The sequence below is a fragment of the Thermobia domestica genome, chromosome 5 (genome assembly GCF_964235325.1).
Source record: "Thermobia domestica chromosome 5, izTheDome1.hap1.1, whole genome shotgun sequence".
NCBI classification, from domain to species: domain Eukaryota; kingdom Metazoa; phylum Arthropoda; class Insecta; order Zygentoma; family Lepismatidae; genus Thermobia; species Thermobia domestica.
In genome coordinates, this window is record NC_137458.1 from 277,452,948 (window position 1) to 277,480,003 (window position 27,056).

A 27,056-nucleotide genomic window follows, 5' to 3' on the forward strand; every position below is an offset into this window, starting at 1 on the left:
CTATGCACTATGCGCATTCACAGCTTGTTCCCCTCTGCAATGTCTTATTCAGATTAGACTTTTCTTCTTGCCCCTCAGTAAACATTTGATTGATTTAATTCTCATACTCTCCATGGATGGAGCGCAGGAATGCCAGACTCAAAAAACAGGTGTACATTTACTTTTCTAACAGATAATACATCTGTTTTTTGAGCCTGGCATTCATGTGCTCTAGCCATGGAGAGTATGAGAATTAAATCAATCAAATGTTTACTGAGGGGCACGAAGAGAAGCCCAATCTAAATAAGCCGTTGCAGATGGGCACAAACTGTGAGTACGAATAGTGCATGGTGTAAATAAATTACGACACCAAACGAGAAATTCAGAAACAGCTGCTAAACGGAGAAAAAATAGTAAAAATTGTCGAAGTGGGAACGCAAAATACAAATACAAACAAATATGCCAACAACTAAACACTTGCCAAGCAAAGATCCTGGTGTAGTAGCTAAGACGCTAGATTATAAATCCAAAGGACATAAGTTCGAATCCACAACAAGTAGAATGATTTTTTTTAATAATGCATAAAGCACGTGAGAGGTGGTAAAAGATAGCGTAGTACCCGTTTGAGAAGTTAAGTAAAAACGAGGTAAAAATTTCAGTTACATTTATTAGGGAAGTGAAACAATGAAAACGAGGAAGCAGGTATATCTATTCAGGGGTATGTATCAGAGGGTGGTGATCGGAAAAACGAAATTTTCCCGAATTTCACACATGTGAGTCTCTACAATAGACAAGCTTCTTCAGAAGTATGCCTATTGCAGAAACCATCATACTCCACTGATTACGCTAGCCAAAGGTTGTTAAACAAATTGTGTAGTGTTTTTTTATTCTTCACGATTGCTTTGGAAAAAAAACTTGAAAAGGATTTGAATCTATATTGATTAGCTGTATTAGTCAGAAGTGCAGCACTTCACCCCTACACTATATTCTCATGCAAGATCATAAACTAAATATTGCAAAGTTCAGCCCTGATGTTTGGAACGAACCGGTAATGTTCTTCCTGTAATGATATTTCCACCAAAATTGCATGCTGAAGTTAATTTATTCGATGACCTGCAGACAATTTAGTGCCTACTAATAAACTAAATAACATAAAATGGAGTAAAATTACAGAAATGATATCGTATTATACAGTAATTTCGCCGTGCAAGTTCAAAAGTATGATAATCAGTGACGTATTTAGGGGGGGCTTCCGGGCTTAAGTCCCCACCGAAATCTTACTTACTATAGTAAAGTATATGAAATATCTTGCTGAATTTTCATATTTTCAGGCAAAGCCCCCCCCCCCGAAAGTTAGCAAAGCCCCCTCCGAAGCAAAATCGTAATACGCCACTGATAATAATAATAATAATAATAATCCTTCGGTTCTGTGCGGAGAGTATGAGGTGAAAAAAAAATGTTCTTAAAAGAAAATTTTCTTACGACCAGGTTTGAACCCACGCCAAAAGCGAAATTCTTTAATAACCCATACACTAGAACAATCGGCTACAAACGGCGACAGGATTTAACATTTCCTTTCTGTTATATGTATGCTGCATGGCGAGAAACGGATAACATCAACCAATAAGAACCGTGTGTTTAGTTTCTACTTCTGGAGTATTACTTCTCCGAACGAGTCGTGCACATGAGAGGTGGCAAGAGAGATCATATCACTCGTTTCATATATTAAGTGAAAATGACCTAAAAATTCCATTGACGTTTATTAGAGAAGTCAAATAATGAAAACTAGGAAGCAGGTAATGTAATCAGAGGTATGTATATATATAACGCTTTTTGTGAACGCAACAACTGTCGTAACTTTCAGCGGATGAAGATTAAACTTGGCACAAACATTAAGTGTTGAAATATCTTGGATGAATGCGTTAACCAAAATAATCAGATGTAAATGTTCAAAATGGCGACAGTACAAACTTTTAAAAAGTTCCAAGGAAACAAATTTGGCCCATAAATAGGTATTCACAATGTTTGAGTGACTTTTCCTCTCTTATTAAAATATTGGTGTGGAGGGATTTATCTGCTTTTATTGAAGTATTGGATCCGATTAGTCATTTAAAGAAGGTTCACGTCCTTTCGCTACGGCCAGGCTCAGGTTTGGGGGGAGGGAATATTTTCCTATCAAAACAATACGACTGTTAGTGATGATGTGAAGTTACACATTGAAAGTGAAGTAACTTGTGAAACGTTTTACTTGAAAGAATAGTATAATAAATGTGCTTTCCGCTAACACAGAAAACTATAAATCAAGTATTTTATGTTCGAGAGCGTAAATGGCGAGGAGTATAATTTAATTTCTTTTTTAGTAACACATTGCATTGGAAATAGTGCTAAGCAACAGAAGTGATAAGTAAAATAATAATAATAATCACTAAATGGTGTTGTTTATGGCAACTCCGTATCTTCCTCAATTCTTTATCAAACGTAATGATTGAAACGCCATATCTCCGTTACAGGAAAAATATTAATAATTTATATCTAGAGAACGCTAGGTGGTAGAAGATGGGAGCAACATTTGACACTATGCACAAATAAGGCCCATCGAAAAAAAATATGTCCAGGCGCTAGCCCCGCACACCTTGATTAAAAAGTAAACAAATGAAAATAATCGATTTCAATCCAAATAAGAATTAAGAGCGTCCTTCGAGGCATCGTCATGTGGAGTCATGCTGCCACAGTAGAGCCCTCCACAGGCAAAATGTCAATAATTGATATCGAGAGCAGGAGGTAGTAGAGGGATGGGACCAACGTTGGGCACTGTGGACCCATAAGGCGCATGAAAAAAATATGAGGGGTACGCCAGCCCCCTTACTTATTTTCACATATTAATATTAAATTATATTGTGCGAAATTTAGCATGAGTCAGCTAGTAATAGTTATTATTATTATTATTATTATTATTATTATTATTATTATTATTATTATTATTATTATTATTATTATTATTATTATTAATAATAATAATATTATTATTATTATTATTATCAACAGCGTCTTTCACTACCTGCGCATGTTTGACATGGAATCAAAGAGGAGATCCATCATTCGTAGAACGAATAAGAATAGACAGTTTTCTTTTTTTAAATGCAAAGGAGGACAGAACATATGAAAAGAGTGACTACCTGTAACGAAAAGAAACAATATTTTCTCTCAACTGGATAAAAAAGCCAAGATAGATTCGAACTCGGGTGGCCGGCACGAGAAGCCAGTGCTTTTTTCATTCACCCACTTGTATTAACAGCAATCATTTCCGTGGGTTGTATATTGTGATCACGTGTTCCTTCTTTGCTGGAAGTCGACAAATGGCTTACATGTAGTAACTAAATCTACATGCTATATGTAATACATGAGATATTTAGACCTACATGCTCTCCATATAATGTAATAAGAGGTTCATGCAGGAAATAAGGAACGGAATATTGATTGGACGAAACGGAAATTATTGGCATCAGAAGAAATATTTATCTACAAGGCATGCGCAGTAACATAATTCAGAATAATTACTGTCTAATTCACTAAACGAAGACAAGGATATAGAAAGCAAACATGTCGCGTCAACAAGATCGACCAGAGTTGACAGAGGCGGAAGCAGATGTGTAGTAATACAACAACTTTGGTTAAATTGATAATTAGTTCTGTATTCTGTAGTAGATTGTATCACAACTTTACGGGAGAGCAGAGAAAGACTTACTAACCCTATCATATAGAAAGCTTTACTAACCCGATCATATAGACACAAATGGATGTGTAACTGTGAATACTACAACTTGAATTTAACGAAAGCCGTTTAGACATTCAGTGGTTTGCAGGGTTGTATAAGACACAAAAAGATAAGACACAATACAATTCTTCATAACTCAACTTCCAGTAGCTAGATATATTCAATTTCTGGTTAGATACTGAAACTGCTGTCCGATTTTAATACATGACGTATTGGAGGATACAAAATGATTTGCATTACTTCTTTGTTTGTAGACAGCTATTAGTTTAGTGTTCTGAAAGGCTGAGTGTGAACTAGGGATGGCCAATTCCGGAATTTTTACTTTCCGGACTCCCGAAGGTATAACCGGACAAGTTCCGGAATTCGGAAAATCCCGATTTTGAAAACAATCCGGAATTCGGAAAAATCCGGATTTTAGGAATTTCTGATTTCGTAAACATTCCGAAATTCGGAAAAATCCGTAATTTTTCCGAATTCCTGGATTTTTCTGAATTTCGATTTTTTTTAAATTTCGGATTCTTTCCGAGTTCCGGATTTTTTCTGAATTCCGGAATTTTTACCGAATTTCATAATTTTCCGAAATCCGGAAAGTGAAACTTCCGCTTCCGGAAAATGAATTTCTGTTGGTTAATCTGTAACATGGCGGACATAAGTCTTTGACCAGGTAATGGCGACTGCTTTGAAACAAATGCAAAGTATGAGAATTAAATCTGTGTATCTGTAGTTTCGTGTGGAGAAAAAAACAAATTTGTGAACCAAAGGTTTAAGAACAAATCAGGTTATTAATATAAAGGTTGGCGAAGATTATTCACAAAAGAAATAGGAAAGACGTTTCGAATCGAAGAAATATAACATATAACTTTGCAAGCGGAGACAAAGAAACCTAACGTAACCAGACTAAAGACGAATCGTTTACCGCGTTGCGATCGCGGTGCAGTGGTCAAGATGTTTGTTCGAATCCACGTCCCACATTTTTTTTTTACTTTAGGATATTTGATGGCGATTGATCGGTGATGACATACGTTTTATTATATTCAGATATTTGAATACTCGGATGTTTCAATACTTGAACTATCAAATCTTCAGGAACAATAATAGTAATAATAAGAAACTAATGATAATTATTATTATCTCGTAGAAGATTAAAAGCTAGGAGCTAATTGTCGCTCAGGTCATACCATTAAAAGCAGAAACGTGACATATGGAAGGAATATTTCGGTTTTGTTTAATGTTGCCCACGAGAAGAGGAATTTCTCATCTTGTTTCTAAACCAAACAAAATAACATGAGAGCTAACATTTTACATGCGAGACGGGACAAGGCTAACTCAAAATTTTCGTCTCGCTTTGGAGATGAGAATCGAGACGAGACGAAAAGTGTCGTAAACATTTCCCGTCTTGTCTGGATTCACGAAATATTGTATGTCCATTCTTTAAGTAACAATTGCTCTGTAGACTGAATCTCATAGGCTATTTCGTTACATTGTGTTTCAGAGTTCATTGAATTATGGTCTGTGTTGGTACTTTTGTAGAAAAGCTTTTATATTTACCTCTTAATATTCTAAAAATTAGTTTATTATATGCCTTATTGTTGCGTGATATTCAGTTATTTTTATTACAGTTATTTTCCTTAAAACATACAGTAGAATACTTTCTACATGAAACTTTAGTGAAACGCTCTAGTTTAAAATCTTGGTAGTTGCAGAGGTGTCTTGATGGTACGGAACCCTTTACCCGAAATCTGTACTTTTAACTAAGTTTTGCCAAATTTAAGGCAAGTTTAAAACTTTTAACAATATTATTATTATTATTATTATTATTATTATTATTATTATTATTATTATTATTATTATTATTATTATTATTATTATTATTATTACAGAGTATTTGAGACCTCAATATTACGTACCATTAAAATGCAAATAAGCATATTGAAGTTAAAAAAATTAAAAGAAATTTTTTGGACTTTCTATAAGAATGAATTGCCTTATAAGAGATACTTTGGAAGGAAAGGAAGGGGTAAAGGGTGTCAGCTCCTGGATAATACAATCGAACCTTCGGATGCCTTAACAGAAATTAAGTAGAATTTGTCTTCATCACGCTACATAGTAACGCCCTTTCTTTGGGTAAAAGACTTTGGATTATGTATGCGTGATATTGATATTTTAACAAAACATGCATACAAATATAAAAAAGAATGGTTCCTATTTACAAAATTTAGTTGAATAGATATAAGAAACGTTTTGGAAGTGGCAACCGAGATTATTATTATTATTTCTAGTAAGAGTGGAAGAACTTAGAAACAACTCCACAATGATACAATAACGTTTCAGACACACTTATGACTCATACTTTGTGTGTTCATGAATTGTTTGCTAAACACACACGCCAAGCTTTCAGAGAGTACGAATAGAGATTGTAGAATGTAACGTCATGTTGTTAGTTTTTCCCTTGTGCAGGAAGTCTTTTCAATTCTAAATTATAAGAACGAGAGAAATTGACTATTTTTCATGTTATTACACATCACAAATATCTACATTCTAAATTATAAATTTTTTCTCAATATCCTCAGACGAATTCGAACCGCGGACTTCTAACTCACGAAACGAATGCTCAAGCCACTACCCTAAGACTGCTGTGTTAAGTAAGAGTCAAGATACACTCGTCTATGTAGCAAATTGCACACGTTTAGGATTCCAATATTTTATTAACAATGAAACACTGATCTCCGTCATGAGAAAATTCTATAGTGCAGAGAATTCAAATTTAAATTAGAAAATACCTACAAACACACAAGAACATGAAGGAGAAAGTGGTCTTAAGGGTAATTCGAATCCTTAACCTTTAGTCTCAGACTACTCTTTATTCTGATTCACCGAAAGTGTCTCCGTAATTTATCTCCATTAATACGGTTATTCTAGTTTTACAGTTATTTCCAGTAACCTTGAATGACAGGGACACGAACACAGATACATCGAGGACATTTAATATTTCAAAGGCTCTCCCACCGGGAATCGAATGTGAGACCCCGCCTACTAAACTATCTGATCGGCGGGGTACCTAGTTCATTCCAAAGGCAAGTAAGTTTGACACGGACATCATCGTGCTCGTGGGTTTTCACGGACACTCCCCCTTTCTCATTCCACCAATCCGTACATCATAATTCACTTGGTTTAATCACAGTCTCCCTCAAACAAACAGGCATAATCGTGGGACATTAGACGTAAAGATTACATTTTCAAGCTTTTAACCCAAACAGATCCGAACCGAAAAACATTTGTATTTGCTATTGCTCATTAACGTGTTTTCAAAAAAAAAAAAAATGTAGAAGAGAAAACAAGGGGGATCGTAATTCCATTCAAAAGTGAAACAGCAGACTCATAATACCTTAACCTAAAACGAAACTATTACATATCGTTTGGAACTTTTCCAAAATATATACGGATATTCTGAAAAGTGGCAATATAGTGTCTGTTTTCAAACAAAACTCAACCAATTACGGTTCGTTTTCTGAAATAAACGGACACATTCTGCTTCAAACTTAAATCGATCCCAAACCAGTTAACCGAGTCGTGAGTCAATGAAAACTTGACCTACGACCCACTGACCCACCACCCATTGTGATCCATTCTGACTCACGACCTACCATGAACAACCACCCATCGTCATCAACTCTGACATATGATCCACGAACTCTTCTCTACCGACTATTATAATAAAACCAGGTTGTGAAATTCTAACTAATCGGAGTTTGAATTTCTACGGTCAATCGCTCAAGCACCGCTCTGTTACAATAACGATGGATCTGACATTTACGATATAAAATGGTAAAGTGTTTGTCATGAAAATTGGATGAATTGCAATTATTATGGTCTAATTATTTCCTTGTTGAATTGTCGATACTTTTCAGTAGAAAAACGGATGAGATTATGAAGTCCCAAATCAAGGTAAGTAGACCAACTTACAGAAGCTTACATTACAAATTTTATGTCTATTTTTCTCACAACTTTATGGGTTGATTGCCCTGTGCTCTATGCGCTCCATATAATAAACAAGCTTCAGCAATTATTATAGTAGAAAGCGCATTGTAAGCATATATGAATATATGATACGAAGCACTGTATTGTTTGTTTCTCTACTGCGAGTAATATCGATCCTTTTCGGTTTTTTTACAAACTAACCCACTATAAATTGACCATATATACAAAGTGCCGCCCTTCTCCATAAAGGAGAAGTTTAAAAATACTAGAAGACGCTCTGTTCATTTTCAATAGACCTAAAGAGTTAATATACTGAATTTCAGCTCCGTACGTTGAACGGCTTGTGAGATACTCAATTTTTTCGCAAAAATTCGTAATACTAGTATCCCTTAGGAAGTTATTATAATGAAAGCAATATGGTAACATCCCAGTTTGGATTAAGGCCTAACTATATACCAAACTTCATTTCATTTGACTGCCATTTGGCCGTGATGATTAGGCACACATAGTTACATTCAATTTTTTATATAATAATTTATATATTACAGTGATTCAAAAATGTATTTTTCCAGTAGTTAGCTTCTCTAAAAACTCTCGAAAGCCAAGTAGTAGTATAAGTCCAATTGCTCTTATTATAATTACAAATATCAATATCCAAAAATGCCTCAAATTTTATTTTTTGACTTAGAGATACTCATCTCAGGTAAGCAAACAAAAACAAATGAAAAATTGAAATGGAGGCCTTGAAAGTAAAAACGTGGACAAATTCAGAATTGTTCAGAAGCATATTTTTAAGTCACACTCGACCCTACTCATAGAAGCTAAATACGCAGTTCTGGTGAGTTGGAATTATTAGTTTCTCACTACGTACCATAAATATAGCAGAAATCAAATGGCTGTTATTGGTGGTCTTCGTGGGCGAGCGTACTAGCGCAATAAGCTAGTAGTTATAATTACTTTTGGTGTGGGTTCAAACCCGGGCTAAGGAACTTCTATATTTTTATAAAAATATAATACTAAAAAAAGTGATTTACTTACCTTACGTGTGCAGTTTTGCTATAAGATTCCACTGTATAAGTAGTAATAGTAGGTAGTCGTTTTGTTCCACCTTGACTGCCATGATATAAATGTAACCTCAAGTGCTTCTTGAATGTTCTTCTTTAATTCCAACAAAGTGACAATTTTCTTCTATTGCTACTATAAGACACAATATATACACCAGAAGATTTGGACAATCGCAAACTGCAACCAACCAGAAACGTGTTTTAGTTTCTATGTCTAGGGTCGAGGGTGAAGAAAAATATGCTGTTCAGAAAATGCTGTCTACAATTGCAGTCAGCAGAGTTGGTCGGTGGGTCAGAGTAGATCATGATGGGTGGTGGATCGCAGTGGGTCACGGTTTGTGGTGGGTCACAGTGGGTCATGGTGGGTGGTGGGTCACATAATGTTAACCCACGACCCACTGACCGACCCAGAAAACTCGACTCACTTGACCCACCAACCCACTGTCCAGAGATGGAGTGGGTCAGTGGGTCAAGTTTTCTGGGTCGGTCAGTGGGTCGTGGGTTAACATTGTGGCCCACTGCGACCCACCACCCACCGTGACACACTGCGACCCACCACCCACCATGACACACTGCGACCCACCACCCATCGTGACACACTGCGACCCACCACCCACCATGACCCACTGCGACCCACCGACACATTATGATCTATCGACCCACTCTGCTCACTGCATTGTAGAGAGTATCTTCTGAAGACTGGTAAATTTGTCTTCGTTTTACTTTCAAGACCTTCATTTCCCTTCCTTTTCCATTTCTTCCTGTCTACTTACCTGAGGTGAGTATATATCTAACCAAGTGAAAAAAAGAACTTCAGGCACTTTTGAACATTGATATTTTTAATTGTAATAATAGCAATAGGACTTATACTACTACTTGGCTTTCGAGACCTGAGAGTTTTTAGAGGAGCTAACTACTGGAAAAAATACATTTTTGAATCACTGTAATATATAAATTATTATATAAAAAATTGAAGGTAACTATGTGTGCCTGATAACCACGGTCAAATTGCAAAGTCAAATAAAATTACTTTTGGTATATAGTTAGACTTTAATCCAAACTGGAATGTTATAATGCTTTCATTATAATGCATAATATCCTAAGGAGGTAGTGAGGATCCGAGTTTTTGAGAAAAATAATGAGTATCTAAAAAGCCCGGAGCTGAAATTTAGTGTATTAACTCTTTATTGAAAATAAACAGAATGTGTCCTAGCATTTTTTTAAATTCTCCTTTATGGAGGATGGCACTTTCTATATATGGAAAATTGGTAGTGAGTTGGTTTGCAAAAATGATCGAAAACGATCGATGTTATTGAAGAAAAAAACAGAAATAAAAAAACAGTGCTTCGCTTCAGATATCCATTGCTTTCTAATATAATAATTGCTGAAGCTTATGTTTATTATATGGAGCGCTTACAGCACAGGGCAATCAACCCATAAAGTTGTGAGAAAAATTGGCCTAAAATTCATATTAGAAATAGACTAAGGGCTCAAACATTTTCTAACTTGTTGTTCATCAATATTAATGGCCCACCGCTATAACAAGCTCGAAGTAGACGAGCTAATTAGTTATTTCTTGGCTGAAGGATGGGCATCATTCCACTGCGGATGATTTACCACGAAAAAGTGCCAACAGGAAATAAACCCGATTTCAGATTTAAGGTCGAAAATTACGAGTTATGGAAAATGTATACTTGTATTACTAATGGCTTATTTGTGTTATTCAACTTTGTACCTAATTGTTAGTAAGTCTCTTCTTTGCTTTAGGTAAACTACTTTTTGAATAAATATTCATAATAATAGCAATTATGCATATTTGTAACTTAAATTTAACGTGGTGTTTTAGTGATTACACAAATTACAATATGAGCATACTTTATGGAGATGCTCTCACATAGGGTACCCGAGCACCTTTATATACTATGAAAAACTGATTTTTCAAGTCTTTTGTGAGAAAAATACTGTGAACTGAGAAACCATAACATTTTCCATTTTATACAGAATATTTTCCTGCGAATAGAAGTGTGTTTTCCTGCGTTCATAAATTAACACTTGCAAGAATATTTTCTTAGTACAAGTATATTTTAGGCACACACTCATTTCCCCCCACCTCGAGCTGTTTCAATTTCCTCATTGACAAACACTTTACCATTTTATATCGTAAAGGTCAGATCCACCGTTATTGTAACAGAGTGGTGCTTGAGCGATTGACTAGAAATTCAAACTCCGATTAGTGACAATTTCACAGTCTTGTTTTATTACAAGTGTAAACTCTTTAGTCAGTAGAGAAGAGGCCGTGGATCGTGTTCAGAGTTGATGACGATGGATTTTGGTGAGTCAGAGTAGGTCACAGTGGATGAGAGTAGTTCATGGTCGGTGGTGGGTCACGGTGGGTCAGAGTGGGTCATGGGGGTGGTAGGTCAGAGTAGGTCACGGTGGGTGATGGATCATGGGGGTCAGAGTGGGCCACGGTGGGTCGTGGGTCAAGTTTTCATTGACCCAAGCCAACTCTGGCCTGTCCCACTCCAACTATGGTGGAACACATCTAGTACCTAGATTCTAGTTGATGTTCCTATTGTCTCGTGAAATCAACTGTCATTATGTAGTTCAAATTTGGAGATAAAACCTCTATAGTCCGCTCTTTCCGTCCATATATATGTTCCGTCCATATAATGGGTGCTAATGAACTAGACCGACAAACTATAAGAGGTGATTCCTCACATCAAAATAAGTCAAAAAATTCCTATGGACCTCTGGGAAAATTTCATAATTTCAGTTATGGCTGTCCAAAATAAAAAAAAAAAGGTTTTAAAACGCCCTATTTCGACTTCGAGAAATCGTGGAGTGGTGGTTCTTATCTGCGTAAAGGAAGTCATACCTACACAATCCTCAAATGCATAATTCATTAATGTTCAATGGGTGTGATGAGTATTTCCTGCAGGGTGAAATTCCCAGACATGCCATTAACCAAATTTTGAGATATGCTCTGACTTTATGATTGGTCCAAAGTAGGCAAACGATATGCCTTGGCAGCTGTAACACGGAATCCTTTGGCGCGAAGTCGGAAGTGTTAAGAAACGTCAACAGCACGGTCTCTCTTCACCGAAAAAAGAATGCTACCGAATGTTTTTCTTTCACGCTTAGAAGTAAAGAAAACGTGAAAAATACCGTGACGAAATACATCGCATCACACATTATTCGGAACACAAAAACAATAGAGCTGCAGGTTCCTAACACTTCCGACTTCCTTCCGAAGCACTGGATGTCGATTGTTGTCAAGGCTTACCTCCTGTCTCCTTTGAACCCTCCTTGCAATCAAGGTATATCTGAAAACTCTATTGAGAGGATATTTGAGAATGATACCCTGCATGGAATACTTTGCACACCATTGAAAATTGATGTAATATGCATTTTTGAATTGTGTATGCATAACTTCCTTTACGCTGATAACGATCAACATCAACAGTTTCTGGAATTGGAAAAAGGGCCTGTTGAAATTTAGCTTTTTCGCGATTTTGAACAGCCCTAGCTCTGAAAATATGCACTTTTCGCAGCTAGGTCCATACGAACTTTTTCTATCATCTTGGTGTGACGAATCACCTCTTCCGATTTCTCGATATAGTTCATTAACACTCTACATATATATATATATATATATATATATATATATATATATATATATATATATATATATATATATATATATATATGTGTGTGTGTGTGTGTGTGTGTGTGTGTGTGTGATCTATATAACGGGTGTTTCAAAACAACAAAGACAACAAACCAAGTGAATTATGATGTACGAATTGGTGGAATGAGAAAGTGGGAGTGTCCGTGAAAACCCACGAGCACGATGATGCCCGTGTCAAGCTTACTTGCGTTTGCAACGAACCAGGTACCCCGCCCATCAGATAGTTTAGTAGGCGGGGTCTCACTTTCGATTCCCGGTGGGAGAGCCTTTGAAATATTAAATGTCCTCGATGTATCTGTGTTCGTGTCCCTGTCGTTCAAGGTTACTGGAAAGAACTGTAAAACTAGAATAACCGTATTAATGGAGATAAATTACGGAGACACTTTCGGTGAATCAGAATAAAGAGTAGTCTGAGACTAAAGGTTAAGGATTCGAATTACTCTTAAGACCACTTTCTCCTTCATGTTCTTGTGTGTTTGTAGGTATTTTCTAATTTAAATTTGAATTCTCTGCACTATAGAATTTTCTCATGACGGAGATCAGTGTTTCATCGTTAATAAAATATTGGAATCCTAAACGTGCGCAATTTGCTACATAGACGAGTGTATCTTGACTCTTACTTAACACAGCAGTCTTAGGGTAGTGGCTTGAGCATTCATTTCGTAAGTTAGGATTCCGCGGTTCGAGTTCGTCCGAGGATATTCAGAAAAAGAATATAATTTAGAATGTAGATATTTGTGATGTATAATAACATGAAAAATAGTCAATTTCTCTCGTTCTTACAATTTAGTATTGAAACGACTTCCTACACAAGGGAAAAACTAACAACATGACGTCATATTCTACAATCTCGATTCGTACTCTTTGAAAGCTTGGCGTGTGTGTTTAGCAAACAATCCATGAACACACAAAGTATGAGTCATAAGTGTGTCTGAAACGTTATTGTATCATTGTGGAGTTGTTTCTAAGTTCTTCCACTCTTACTAGAAATAATAATAATAATCTCGGTTGCCACTTCCAAAACGTTTCTTATATCTATTCAACTAAATTTTGTAAATAGGAACTATTCTTTTTTTATTTGCATGCATGTTTTGTTAAAATATCAATATAACGCATACATAATCCAAAGTCTTTTACCCAAAGAAAGGGTGTTACTAAGACAAATTTTACTTAATTTCTGTTAAGGCATCCGAAGGTTCGATTGTCGTATTATTCAGGAGCTGACACCCTTTACCCTTTTTTTTTCCTTTCAAAGTATTTCTTATAAAGCAATTCATCCTTATAGAGATTCCAAAAAATTTCTTTTTATTTTTCTTAACTTCAGTACTCTTATTTGCATTTTAATAGTACTTAATATTGAGGTCTCAAATATTCTGTAATAATAATAATAATAATGCTGTTAAAAGTTTTAAACCTGCCCTTAATTTGGGAAAACTTAGTGAAAATTAGAGATTTCAGGGAAAGGGTTCCGTACCTTCAAGGCACACCTGTGCAGCTACCAAAATTTTGAACTAGAGCGTTCCACTAAAGTTTCATGTAGAAAGTATTCTACTGCATGTTTTAAGGAAAATAACTGTAATAAAAATAACTGAATATCACGCAACAATAAGACATATAATAAACTAATTTTTAGAATATTCAGAGGTAAATATAAAAGCTTTGCTACAAAAGTACCTACACAGACCATAATTCCATGAGCTCTGAAACACAAAGTAACGAAATAACCTATAAGATTCAGTCTACAGAGCAATTGTTACTTAAAGAATGGACATACACTATTTTGAGAATCGAGACAAGACGAGACATGTTTACAATACTTTTCGTCTCGTCTCGATTCTCATCTCCAAAGCGAGACGATTATTTGAGTGAACCTTGTCCCGTCTCGAATGTAAAATGTTAATTCTCATGTTATTTTGTATGTTTTAGAAACGAGATGAGAAATTCCTCTTCTCGTGGGCAACATTAAACAAAACCGAAATATTCTTTCCATATGTCACATTTCTTCTTGTGAAGGTATGACCTGAGCGATAATTATCTTTTAATCTTCTACGAGATAATAATAATAATTATTACTACTATTATTCCTAAAGATTTGATAGTTCAAGTATTGAAACATCCGAGTATTCAAATATTTGAATATAATAGAACGTATGTCATCGCCGGTCAATCGAGATCAAAATTCCTTTAAAAAAACAAACAATAAAAAAACTGTACGTCGTTAATTCGCACAAGTTCCTTGACCACTGAACCGCGATCGCTACGCTGTAAACGATTCGTCTTTAGTCTGGTTACGTTAGGTTTCTTTGCCTCCGCTTGCAAAGTTGTATGTTATATTTCTTCGATACAAAACGTCTTTCGTATTTCTTTCGTGAGTAGTCTTCGGCAAACTTTGTATTAATAACTTGAGTTGTTCTGAAAAATTCCGGATTTTTTCGAATTCCGGAATGTTAACGAAATCAGAAATTTCTACATTCCAGGTTTTTCCGAATACCAGAATTATTCCAAAATCGGATTTTCCAAATTCCGGAATTTGTCCGGTTATACTTTCGGGAGTCCGGAAAGTAAAAATTCCGGAATTGACCATCCCTAGTTTACACACAACCTTTCAAAACACTAAACTAATATTTGTCTACAAATAAAGAAGTAATGCAAAGCATTTTGTATCCTCCAATATGTCATGTATTAAAATCCGACAGCAGTTTCAGTATCTAATCAGAAATTGCATGTATCTAGCTACTGGAAGCTGAGGTATGAAGAATTGTATTGTGTCTTCTCTTTTTGTGTCTCATACATCCCTGCAAGCCCCTGAATGTCTAAACGGCTTTCGTTAAATCCAAGTTGTAGTACTCAGTAAAGCTTTCTATATAATAGGGTTAGTAAGTCTTTCCCTGCTCTCGCGTAAAGTTGTGATACGATCTACTACAGGATAGAGAACGAATTATCAATTTAACCAAAGTTGTTGTATTACTACACATCTGCTTCCGCCTCTGTCAACTCTGGTCGATCTCATTGACGCTACATGTTTGCTTTCTCGTTTACTGAACTAAACAGTAACTATTCTGAATTATATTACTGCGCATGCCTCGTAGATAAACATTTCTGATGCCAATAGTTTCCGTTTAGTCCAAGGAAAGTTCTTTTTCTTATTCCCAGCATGATCCTTTTATTACATTATATGAAGAGCATGTAGGTCTAAATACCTCATGTATTACATAGCATGTAGGTTTAACTACTACATATAAGAACATTGTCGACTTCCAGCAAAGAAGTAACATATGATCATAGTATACAACCCACGGAAGTGATAGCTGTTAATGCAGTGCTAGTAATCCCTAACGACACAGTGGGTGAGTGGACAAAGCACTGGCTTTTCGCGCCGTCCATCCGAGTTCGAATCTATCTTGGTTTGATTTTTTATCCGTTTGAGAGAAGGTATTGTTTCATTTCGCTACAAGTAGTCACTCTTTTTGTATTTTTCGTCCTTCACAGGTAAATTAACTGTATATTCCTATTCTTTCTACGAGTGATTCATCTCCTCTTTGGTTTCATGTCAAACGTGCATACGTAATGAAAAGAAACTGTTGATAATAATAATAATAATAATATGAAAAAAACTAACTGGAGAGTATATTTCGCACAATATAATTTTATACTATCATGTGGAAATAAGTAAGGCTGGCTGGCGACCCCCGCCAATATTTTTCTCGAAGCGCTATATGGGTCTACGGTGTCTAACATTGGTCCCATCCCACTATCATCTCCTGTTCTCTCGATATAAGTTATGGACATTTTGCCTAAAGAGGGCTTTGCCGTGGCCCCATGACAATGTCTCTGTTCCTTTTGCACTGGCTTTTCGCGCCGTCCTCCCGAGTTCGAATCTATCTAGGTTTGATTTTTTATCCGTTTGAGAGTAGGTATTGTTTCATTTCGCTACAAGTAGTCACTCTTTTTATGTTTTTCGTCGTCCTTGACAGGTAAATTAACTGTATATTCTTATTCTTTCTATGAATGATTCATCTTCTCTTTGGTTTCATATCAAACGTGTACACGTAATGAAAAGACGCTGTTGATAATAATAATAATAATATTAATAATAATAATAATAATAATAATAACAATAACAATAATAATAATAATATGAAATATTACTAGCTAACTCGTGAGTATGTTTCGCACAATATAATTTTATATTATTATGTGGAAATAAGTAAGGCTGGCTAGCACCCCCCGCCTATATTTTTCTCGAAGCGCTATATGGGTCCACCGTGTCTAACATTGATCCCATCCCACTATCATCTTGTTCTCTCGATATGTTATCGACATTTTACCTAAAGAGGGCTTTGCCGTGGCCCCATGACAATGTCTCTTCGTTCCTTTTGCATTGAAATCGCTTTTTTTTCTGAGTACTATGAGTGCATACTGTCCAACGTTGCTCCCATCACTCTACCATTTCCCGTTCTATCGATATAAATTGCTAATATTTTGTTTGTATAGTAGAAATGGCGTTTCAATCATTACATTTGATGAAGAGTTGAGGAAGATATTGCGTTGCCACAAACAACATCTATTAATATTATTATTATTATTATTATTATTATTATTATTATTATTATTATTATTATTATTATTGTTGTTGTTGTTGTTGTTGTTTTACTTACTGCTATTTTTGCCTACCACTATTTGCAATGCAATGTGTTACTAAAAAGCAAATCAAATAACACTCCTCGCCATTCACGCTCCCGAACTCGAAATACATGATTTACAGTTCTCTGTGTTAAGGAAAAGCACATTTATTATATTATTCTTTCAAATAACAGGTTTCACAAGTTACTTCACTTTCAATGTGTAACTTCACATCAGCAGTAACAATCGTCTTGTTCCGATAGGAAAATATCCCCTCCGCCTACACAAAAAAAACCTGACCGTAGCGAAAGGGCGTGAACCTTCTTTAGATGATTAATCCGGTCCAATATTTCAATAAAAGAGGATACGTCCCTGCATACAAATATTTCAGTAAAAGAGGAAAAGCCACTCAAATATTGTGAATACCCATTTATGGGCGAAATTTATTTCCCTCGGAACTTTTAAAGAGTTTGAAGGGCCGCCATTTTGAACATTTTCATCTGGTTATTCTGGCTAACAAACTCATTCAAGATATTTCAACAATTAATGTTTGTGTCAAGTTTGGTCTCAATCCGCTGAAAATTACGGTGGTTATGGCATTCACAAATAGTGATATATATATATATATATATATATATATATATATATATATATATATATATATGTATGTACAGATAGTTAGTTAGACACACAGAGGAAAAGAGAAAAGGTGTCTTGCGTCCTTCTTCCTTCTTGCACCTGTGCTGCGTCAGAGCTGAACCGGGCCTCTTTGCAAAACGTATTGACCAGCCTAACCTAAACACAAGCCTCTCAATACTTAACGTAGAAGGTGGGCGAGAGGTTGATTCGCTGACTGGCTGTTACCGGAGGTAGACGTTGACAGTTAAGCTCCGGGAATAGTGATTTGTTTTTGCGAGCTTCGACTTTCTTTCGATATTACTATAACAGGGTTTTCAAATTTTGGTTGTGTTTTGCGGCTGGAGTGTTAGTGGTACCATGCAAGAACTTCGCAAGAATAGTTTAAAATTTAGTTTTAACAAAAACACACGCACGATACGCCCTAGCCCGACTGAATTACATGCATGGGTATGTGCACATTTTCCCAACATATTTGAGGATATCCAAGCTTTACAGCTCCATAACGAAGAGTATTGCATGTTTGTTCAATTTTAAAATAGTAATAGTTACGAAAAGTTTATGTCTAAGGTTCCAGACAAATTATATTTTACCCATTTTGATCAATCTGTCAGTGATGTGTATGTTATGGACGGATAAATTAATCTCACGAGAGTTAAAATTATGGATTTGCCATTCGATATTCCTAATGAACAGGTGTCTCAGGTAATATGTAATTATGGTGAAATTAAAAGTTTTGAGTATGAAGTCTGGAAAACTGTGTTCCCTACATGCCTTTATAATGGTAACAGGATTTTTTTCGATGACGTTAAAAAACATATCCCTACTCAATTATATTTTAACACTTTTAAAGGCAATGTCTCCTATCCAGGACAGTTACAAACTTGCCACGCTTATGGATCATTCGATCACCTAATTTCCACGTGTAAACAGAGGCAACGTCCTGCCCAGTCCACGCGGCTGGAAGGGGACACCCCTGTAATGACAGATCTGCGTCAAGTTACAAAAACTACATGCCATGTACCCGAACGACCTGTGCCCTTGACATCCTCTGTTAGTGCTACAAATTCCGACGCTACGTCCCAACAAGTGTCAACACCGCTGTCTACTTCAGAAACTGATTTCCCCCAATTGACATCAATTGACTCATCCGCTACTATATTAACAGCTAAGCAACCCTCAGTTCCCACTGATTTGGATGACAGGGTACCATGCTCCCGAGACCCCCCAGGTACATCACCCTCATCTCTCGCTTCATATGTGACAGTAGTACTTCATGATCCAGCAACAGATCTTCCTTCTGCTAAGCATGGCATGACCCAGGATATAGTGCTTCGTCCAGCTGTACCTCTGCCCGCTGACGTCTTTAGTGATGATACAAACTGTTTTTCGCCTATGTTATCAGTAAAACACGTGAAAAAAACGGGAAAGTGTGAGTGACCTCCAAACGTCTGACCTTGTGGAATAGCAACTGTGGTAAGACTTCACTGGTTTCTTTGCTTCGTCTCGTCATCACGAGTTGTATGCTGTTCTGATGTTTTGCTTTCTACTTGTGTTACTTGCGTTATCTGGGAAAGCTATGTCAATTTGGATTTTTCCTGCTTGTGTATAGCAACGATATTAACCTATTTTCGAGAAGTTCATAGTTTTGTGTTTAAATCCAGTGCTTATTTGTGTGTGTGTGTGGTCAACAATATTTATGGAGTTTCGCAGATTTACTCAGTGTGTGTATTGTTCTGCGGGTGAGGTACACTTGCAGGTATGTGTCCTGGATATTTTTACGGCCTTGTAATGTACACATTTATCTTATGGGTACGCTTCTTGTGTTTTACCTAATGAACACTGGGGTCAACTCCCGTTCGTATTTAACTTTAAACATTAATTCTATAAGCAGCATACCGAATAAACAGCTATTAGCGCACTTCATAGCGCTTCAAGATGATGATATTTATTGTTTGCAGGAGGTAAAGAATCCCGACCTATCCTTTGTGTCTAATTATACTGCCATTGTCAATATTGCGCTCCCATCATTGGGCACTGCTTTACTTGTGAAACGATGCCTCCACGCTACACATATCCATCTATCCTCGTCAGGGCGGGTTATTGATGTGTTATTGATGGTATATGTATTTTGGCTGTCTACGGCCACTCAGGGACAAATCAGCGTATGGCCCGCGAACGTTTTTATCACGAAGAAGTTGTTGACATGCTACCTATTACACAATATCCGATTTTGTTTCTTGGAGACATGAATTGCCACGTGTTTCCTCAAGATACGAGCGGTGAATATCACCCATCTCCAGCTTTTCATCGTTTTATTACACATTTGGGCTTAAAGACATTTGGCTTCATTTTCACAAGAATCATACTTTTACTTTCAAATCAGCCCAAGTGGGCTCACGCTTGGACCGATGCTATCTCCCGGCAAGCCTCCTAAGCAGAGTATTTGATATACAGCAATACTGCGGCTTGCTTTACAGACCATACAGGTATTAATCTGGTATTATGCTTTCCGACGCAACTTCCCAAATTGTACGGTCGTAGTTATTGGAAATTAAACAATCAACTTTTAACCATCGACCACGTCTGATGTTTATTTTATGCTAGTTGCACACGATAGTTACGAGCTCGTACTATCTATCCTAATATTAACATGTGATGGTGTCGATACATTAAACCCCAAATTCGAACTTTCTTTCAAGGCATGGGGAAATTACATCGTCAAAACTATCGCGAGATGCACGAATTTTTATACAGTGTCCTATGCGAACTGTGGAACCAATCAAGTAGCGTTTCCAATATGGCAGCGATCATGCGTGTTAAGCACCAATTGAAACAGGCATGGGCGGCGATTAGGGGGGGGGCAAGAGGGGGCAGTTGCCCACCACTTTTTGAAGTGACCACTTAACTCTTTTAAATTATATCATCTATTTTTCGGTGATAGTCTAGAATCTTCATTATTCGATTTAGAAAAGTACCAAAAAAAGCTTTTTACTTCTATTTTTTTCTTAAGCCTGGAGGCATTGTAGAACACGTTACATATGCTTTCACGCCTTTCTGCGTCGAGACGTAGAGTGTGATGACGTCATAACTAAAAAAAATGTTATGACTTTTTTAATTACTTTGGTAATAGTTAAGAACAGCTACTTCTCATCTCCCGTGCACGAGGATACATCTTACTGTTGCACTACCTAAACACCCTAAGTACAAGGGCAAGAACTCAGTCTATTACCTACTTTTTAACATCCTAGATAGTCAATGAATAATTCCTGAAAGTATGGCGTTTCTCGTCCTTCCCTAAATGGGAAGTACGGCTCCTTAACTATAACCATTACTTTTTGCAGGGTTTACTTTTGCACCTAGAAGATTGAAATTTTGCACACACATTCAGTGCACCCCTTAATATTTTCCAGATTATTTTCAGATTTCTGCGATAAAACAGGAAGTGGGCAGAGGGGTAAAAGATAAAAAAAAGATATATATTTTTAACAAAGATCCCTTTTTTCGCGATTTTCCCTCCTCAGACACATGATGCAGACATGTGAATGGTACCGTTTGCAAGGCTGTACTGTTAAAAAAAAAGAATGATGTACGAACCATGATCCTAATCCTAGTATAAATAAGGATGTCTCAGGGAATTTTTACCTGAGATGTTTTTATACGGGAATCTGGAGTATTGTAGATATATTATTTTTGGCGGGCTTACTTTTGCACCTAAAAGATTGAAATTTTTCACACATTTAGTACACCCCTTAGTATTTTTCAGATGTGTTTCAGAACTCTGCGTTAAAACAGGGGGTACAGAGGGGCAAAAAAGTACAAAGGAGGAATATTTTTTTAAACAAATAATCCATTTTTTAAATGATTTTACCACCTTATGTACCTGATGGAGACGTGAGTGGTACCGTTTGAAAGTATGTTCTATTCTGAAGGGAATGATATACGAACAATGATCATAGGATAAAGAGGGAAGTCTCTGGAAAATTTTATATTGCATCCGGGTCATCTTGGGCATTGTGGAAATATTCTTAGCTCATTGGTAAACATTTTCCCGCACTTCAAGATAGAAGCTTGAATTTTTTAATACACATTTAGTACATCCTTTGTATTTTTCAGTTGATTTTGAAATCTGTGCGTTTACAAAGGGGCTCCAGAAGCGATCAAAGTTTGAAAAAATCAGAAAAAAATCCAGATTTCCCTCAAAATTTTCCGCCTTAGGGACATGATAGGAAAACGTAAATGAAACCGTTTGAAAGGTTGTTCTATTCTGAAGAGAATGAGGTACTAACCATGATCCCTAGGATAAATAGGGATGATGCTGTAGCTTTGTACAGAAATTCAGTAATTTACCTTTAAAAAGCCATAATTTGAAATGGTTAATGTATATAGTTTCATTTGGAAATGTAACATTTTTGCATATATTACTGGTTATTAGAAAAACACGGTACCATATAATATTTGCCGTTGCGTAAGTGTGTATTGGTTATTTGTCTTCCTGTGGAGTTAAGACAGCTATAGGAATTGCGTTTTAATTGCAATTCAAAGGACTTAATATTACAATTGCGTCGTAGCATATGCTTGTAATATTTACTGTCTTTCATTTTCTAAGAGTAATAACATACGTTTAATGGCAAGTGTGAAATTAAAAATGTAAGTTGTTCATTAATCCCCAGTTTCAATATAACTTCTACAAAACAAGCCTCATTATTCATTAGCATGATTAGTAATATCCTTTCTATTTATTTGTTTTACAAATATGTTATTAAATAATCTGATCACACAATTTTCCAGACAGAATTTTAAGATGTTCATGAGGAAGGAATCAAAGGTGCGTTGCTCTTGTCAATTTACGTAATTAAATATGAAACACGATATACAGTATTTTAACTGAAAAATATAGTATCCTATTAGTTATATAACCTTTCGCCAAACAAAGTGTTACAAACAACCTGGAACACTAACATTGATATACACATATTCAGATCATATCTTGCCGCCCCCACTTTTAACGTCCAATCGCCGCCACTGGAAACAGGTGCAACATACCCAATCTCTGAGCGTTCACATCGACGACGGGACGGCAGATAAACTTGTTTCTGAACCTTCGTCTTTGTATAATTATGTTAAACTCCTCAATCGCCAACAACATCAGTTTATCTCACATGTGTCCACCTCGGATGGGCAACATCTCACTATTAAAGACGCCTTGTACGAGCATTTTCAGGAATATTATACGTCATTGTACGCATTACCCGACGTTAATACAGTACCTCCCCCTTTCCTTACCAAAATCCCATCGTGCCTATCCGAACAAGACTGCACTTCTTTACTTGCGCCCATCACTCTTTCCGAAATCCAGACAATCCTTTTCCAAGTTCAACGGAGTACATCTCCGGGCAGAGATGGGATCGGGTACAGCTTTTACTCAAGCTTTTTTACACTAGTCGGTCCAATACTCCGTGAATTATTTTAATTTTCTGTTGCAAGGTGGACCGGTCTATCAACACGCAGGCGTTATCATTCTACTACCCAAAGGCGGCAATCCGGCAAGCGTGGCGGACTATCGCCCGATCACTCTTCTAAACACAGATTACAAACTTTTTACTAAGCTTTTAGCCACTCGTATTAAGCAAGTTATCCTTCCGTACATATGCCCTGCTCAAACGGCTTTACACCCCTCCCACAGTATTCATACCGCACTTGCGACAATTCGCACTTGCTTATGGCCAATTTCAATCTCTTCCCGTAGTTCTTGCATGCGATTTTCTTTGACACTCTAAACCACTCTTATTTGTTTGAAATCTTATAACAATATCACTTCCCTCCTCAGATACCGTTCTGCACCAGCTTTATCACAATGCTACTTCCCAGTTACAACTTAATGGCCATCTTCTTTCCTCATTTGGGATTCATAAAGGTGTCAGGAAAGGTTGCGCTCTCTCGGGAATATTGTTTTGCCTTGCACTAGATCGGCTCTTCACAGCTTTCATCAATTGACAGCCATTTCGTATATGGATGATCTAACGTTCCTCTGTGCTACCACTGCTCAACTTGCCCATGGTGGACAAACACCGTGTGCGTGGGTTTTCTCGGGATTCTCCCTTTCCTCCCACTTCCTTCATTCCACCATGTTATTCATTTCTCATAATCACCGTCTCCTTTAGCCTAACCGGCATAACTGTAGCACGTAAAACTCATTTTCAACTTGTCTCAGCGTTACGAAAAGTCGAAAACTTTTCCCTAGTGAGTGGTTTGCAACTTAACCTACACAAAACAACTCTTTTGACGGTCAATAACTTTCAGACCTTGCTTCCCAGGGACGTCTTAACCTCTCTGACCTGCACAACAGAATCACTCATTTTAGGTGTCCAATTTCAAGTCATATGCCGCTCGTCTTACGACCATATTTGGCAGCCATTACTCCAGGTGTTGCGTATAAACTTAGCAATGTGCCGCTCAAGAACTTTCACTCTAGCTCAACGCATTCACTATCTGAATATTTACATTAGTTCCAAACTCTGGTTCCTAGCGCGTCTTTTTCCACTGCCCGACAAATATGCGCGCCAAATTGAGTCATTATTTGGTTGGTTTATACGGAAAGGCTATATGTTCCGCGTGCAACGACGCGTTTTATATCTTCCGACTGCACGTGGCGGTTTAAATCTAATCAGTGTACGTCACAAATATCGAACTCTTTACATGCTCACCGCCCTACATCATCTGGAACATGCCTCCTACCACACTGCACAATGGTTCCAATGCTGGGGAGATCGTCTTTGGCCAGGGAACAATCCTGCCCATATTCGTTTTCCTGAACCGTGTCCAATATACATCTTACAGGTCATCCTGGCCTGGTCGATGGTTCCGAGTGACAATCCTTCCAAGTCTTGGTCTCCTAAATCTCTCTATATCACATTGTTGCAATCTGAATTGATAAATGTTACCCCCTATATGAAGTCAGAGAATCGCACCACAATTGGCCTGCTATTTGGCGTACCATTCAAGAGCCGTATCTTACATCCCCAATGAGAGAATCCTGGTATCGTTTAGTAAATAACTCGACTGTCACAAAAACCAGACTGTTACAGATTGGTAGAAGTACGTCCGACATGTGACTTCTGTCCGCATGTGGCCACTTTAGAACACCGATATACACAATGCATGGCTACGCGACCTGCGTGGCAAACTCTGTGTTCCTTTCTTGGGCTGATTTGTCGCGGTTCAGGGAGATATTTTGCTTTTGATCTCCTTTTATTTCCGAAATTTCAGTGGTTCCCGCCTACCAAACAACGAGCAGTTACCTGGCTCATCTGCTCTACTATTTTATTTATAGACGACTACCGATCCTTCTGTGGCCGACATATATATCTGGCATACTTGAACCGAGTTCGGAAAAAACAGTTTACTCACCTCGACGAGCAAAGATTGTTCGCTCGATTTCTCCAGGTGACTCTCGATGTTTGTTCTTAAACTATAATGTTGTTTGTATTGTATATTCTCCTTGCACATATATTTTAGGTGTTCATATTAGTCTTTAGATTTAAGCCTATCCATATAAATGTCTCTATATATGTCTCTCATGCAACTGTAGCACAGAATGCATTCTATATTGCCCTAAATAAGTACAATTAAAAAAAAGAGAGGTTTAAGCCATCTAGTGATTGTATTTTTAATAACCATGAGTATGGGTTCGAACCCCTCCACTTCCATGTTTTTTAAAATTTTTTGCAGCTACGTCGGAACATTTAATTTTTATTCTTTACTAATTGCAAATGGCGTTTACATTCAAAATAAGAGGAATTTTGGTGGCATTTGTTCGGATATTTTTCTCTTTCGAAATGAAGACAAGAATAAAAGCAATACGCAAAGACAAAAAGTATTATCAGTACTAAACATTACCAATAATAATTGCTACGGAAGACTAATTACGACCTTTTCTACCATCTCTCATGAGCTGTATGTATTATTAACAAAAATTTTAAAAAAATATCCTTGGAGGGGATTCGAACTGGCGTCCTTTGTATCTGCAAACCAGCACTTTAACCACTACACGAAGATCATAGCTTAGTGAATATTTAGTTGTCGGTGTATTTGCTCTATTTGTATTTTATGTTCCCACTTCGACAATTTTTACTCTTTTTTCTCCGTTTAGCAGCTGTTTCTGGCTTTCTCTTTCGGTGTCGTCCTTTATTTACACTATGCACTATTGGTATTCACAGCTTGTGTCCCTCTGCAATGCTTTATTCAGATTAGACTTTTCTTCTTGCCCCTCAGTAAACATTTGATTGACTTAATTCTCATACTCTCCATGGATGGAGAGTAGGAATGCCAGACTCAAAAACCAAGTGTACATTTACTTTCCTGACAGACTATACTTAATAAAATATGAAATACGATATACAGTATTTTAACTGAAAAAGATAGTATTCTATTAGTTATATAACCTTTCGTTAAACAAAGTGTTAGAAACAACCAGGAAAACTAACATTGATATACAAATATTCAGATCATGTCATTCGCCGCCATTGAAGGTAGGTGTAGTATACGAAAGATGTTGAAAATGGTGACCCACACACTGCAACGTTGCACTTGAAATGTTGTCCACTGTCCGCTAAATGTTGTTACAGTTCTTCGAAGATACCTCCCTGGCATTACTTCTGTATAGCATGTCGCGAGGCTTCGTAATTTTCAAACTCCTCATTTACTCTTTCATTTTTTTCCTTTCACAGGCACATCTGCTGCTGTGTTAGTTTGCCTCAATTATTAACAGGCTCTGTTCCAGAAAATTTTGTCCGCAGGAAGAGGGGAAAGTCAAAATGTGAGGAGGTTGTGCTGGAACACTATTAACTAAAGGACGTGTTCTGCAAAAGGGTGACATATAATCGCAGTCAGCTACATGGAGGGTGACAGGTGACTAACTTCGGGATGCAAAATCCTCTCGGAATTATGCCTGGAAGAAACACTGATTATTATCACTTCATATTTACAACGAAAGAAAGGAAGTTTAAATATTTGTGCCATGGATTGCGTGACTATTTGATCACTCCGTAACAAAATAATAATAATTGTAATGAAATTATAAGGACAGTAAAAAAAATCATATTTTATAAGACATATTAATACATTTTACTCCAATCTTAAAAAGGACATTCAAGTAACCAATATTACTTTGTATTATTTTTGGAAATGGGAATTGTTCAAAATCAGAATATATTTCATTAATCAGATGATGGACATCTAAATGACACAAAATAAATTTGTAGGTAAACGGTTTAAGTGTGTTGATAGTTAATTAGGTCTCAGGCCTGAG

The 27,056-nt window shown here is 36.8% G+C and overlaps 1 protein-coding gene across 4 annotated transcripts in view; it reads right to left on the minus strand.

Annotated features, from left to right (window-relative positions):
• Nucleotides 1-27,056, minus strand: part of LOC145686642 (phospholipid-transporting ATPase ABCA3-like) — a 274,059-nt gene that overhangs the window by 190,280 nt on the left and 56,723 nt on the right. The window contains exon 1 of one of the 4 annotated variants that reach the window (XM_081760120.1): nucleotides 8,771-8,942. The exons of the other annotated variants lie outside the window; for them this stretch is intronic. The gene's annotated coding sequence lies outside the window, so the exon portion shown is untranslated. Of the gene's footprint in view, nucleotides 1-8,770; nucleotides 8,943-27,056 lie in introns of those variants that run through there. 4 annotated transcript variants of the gene reach the window in all.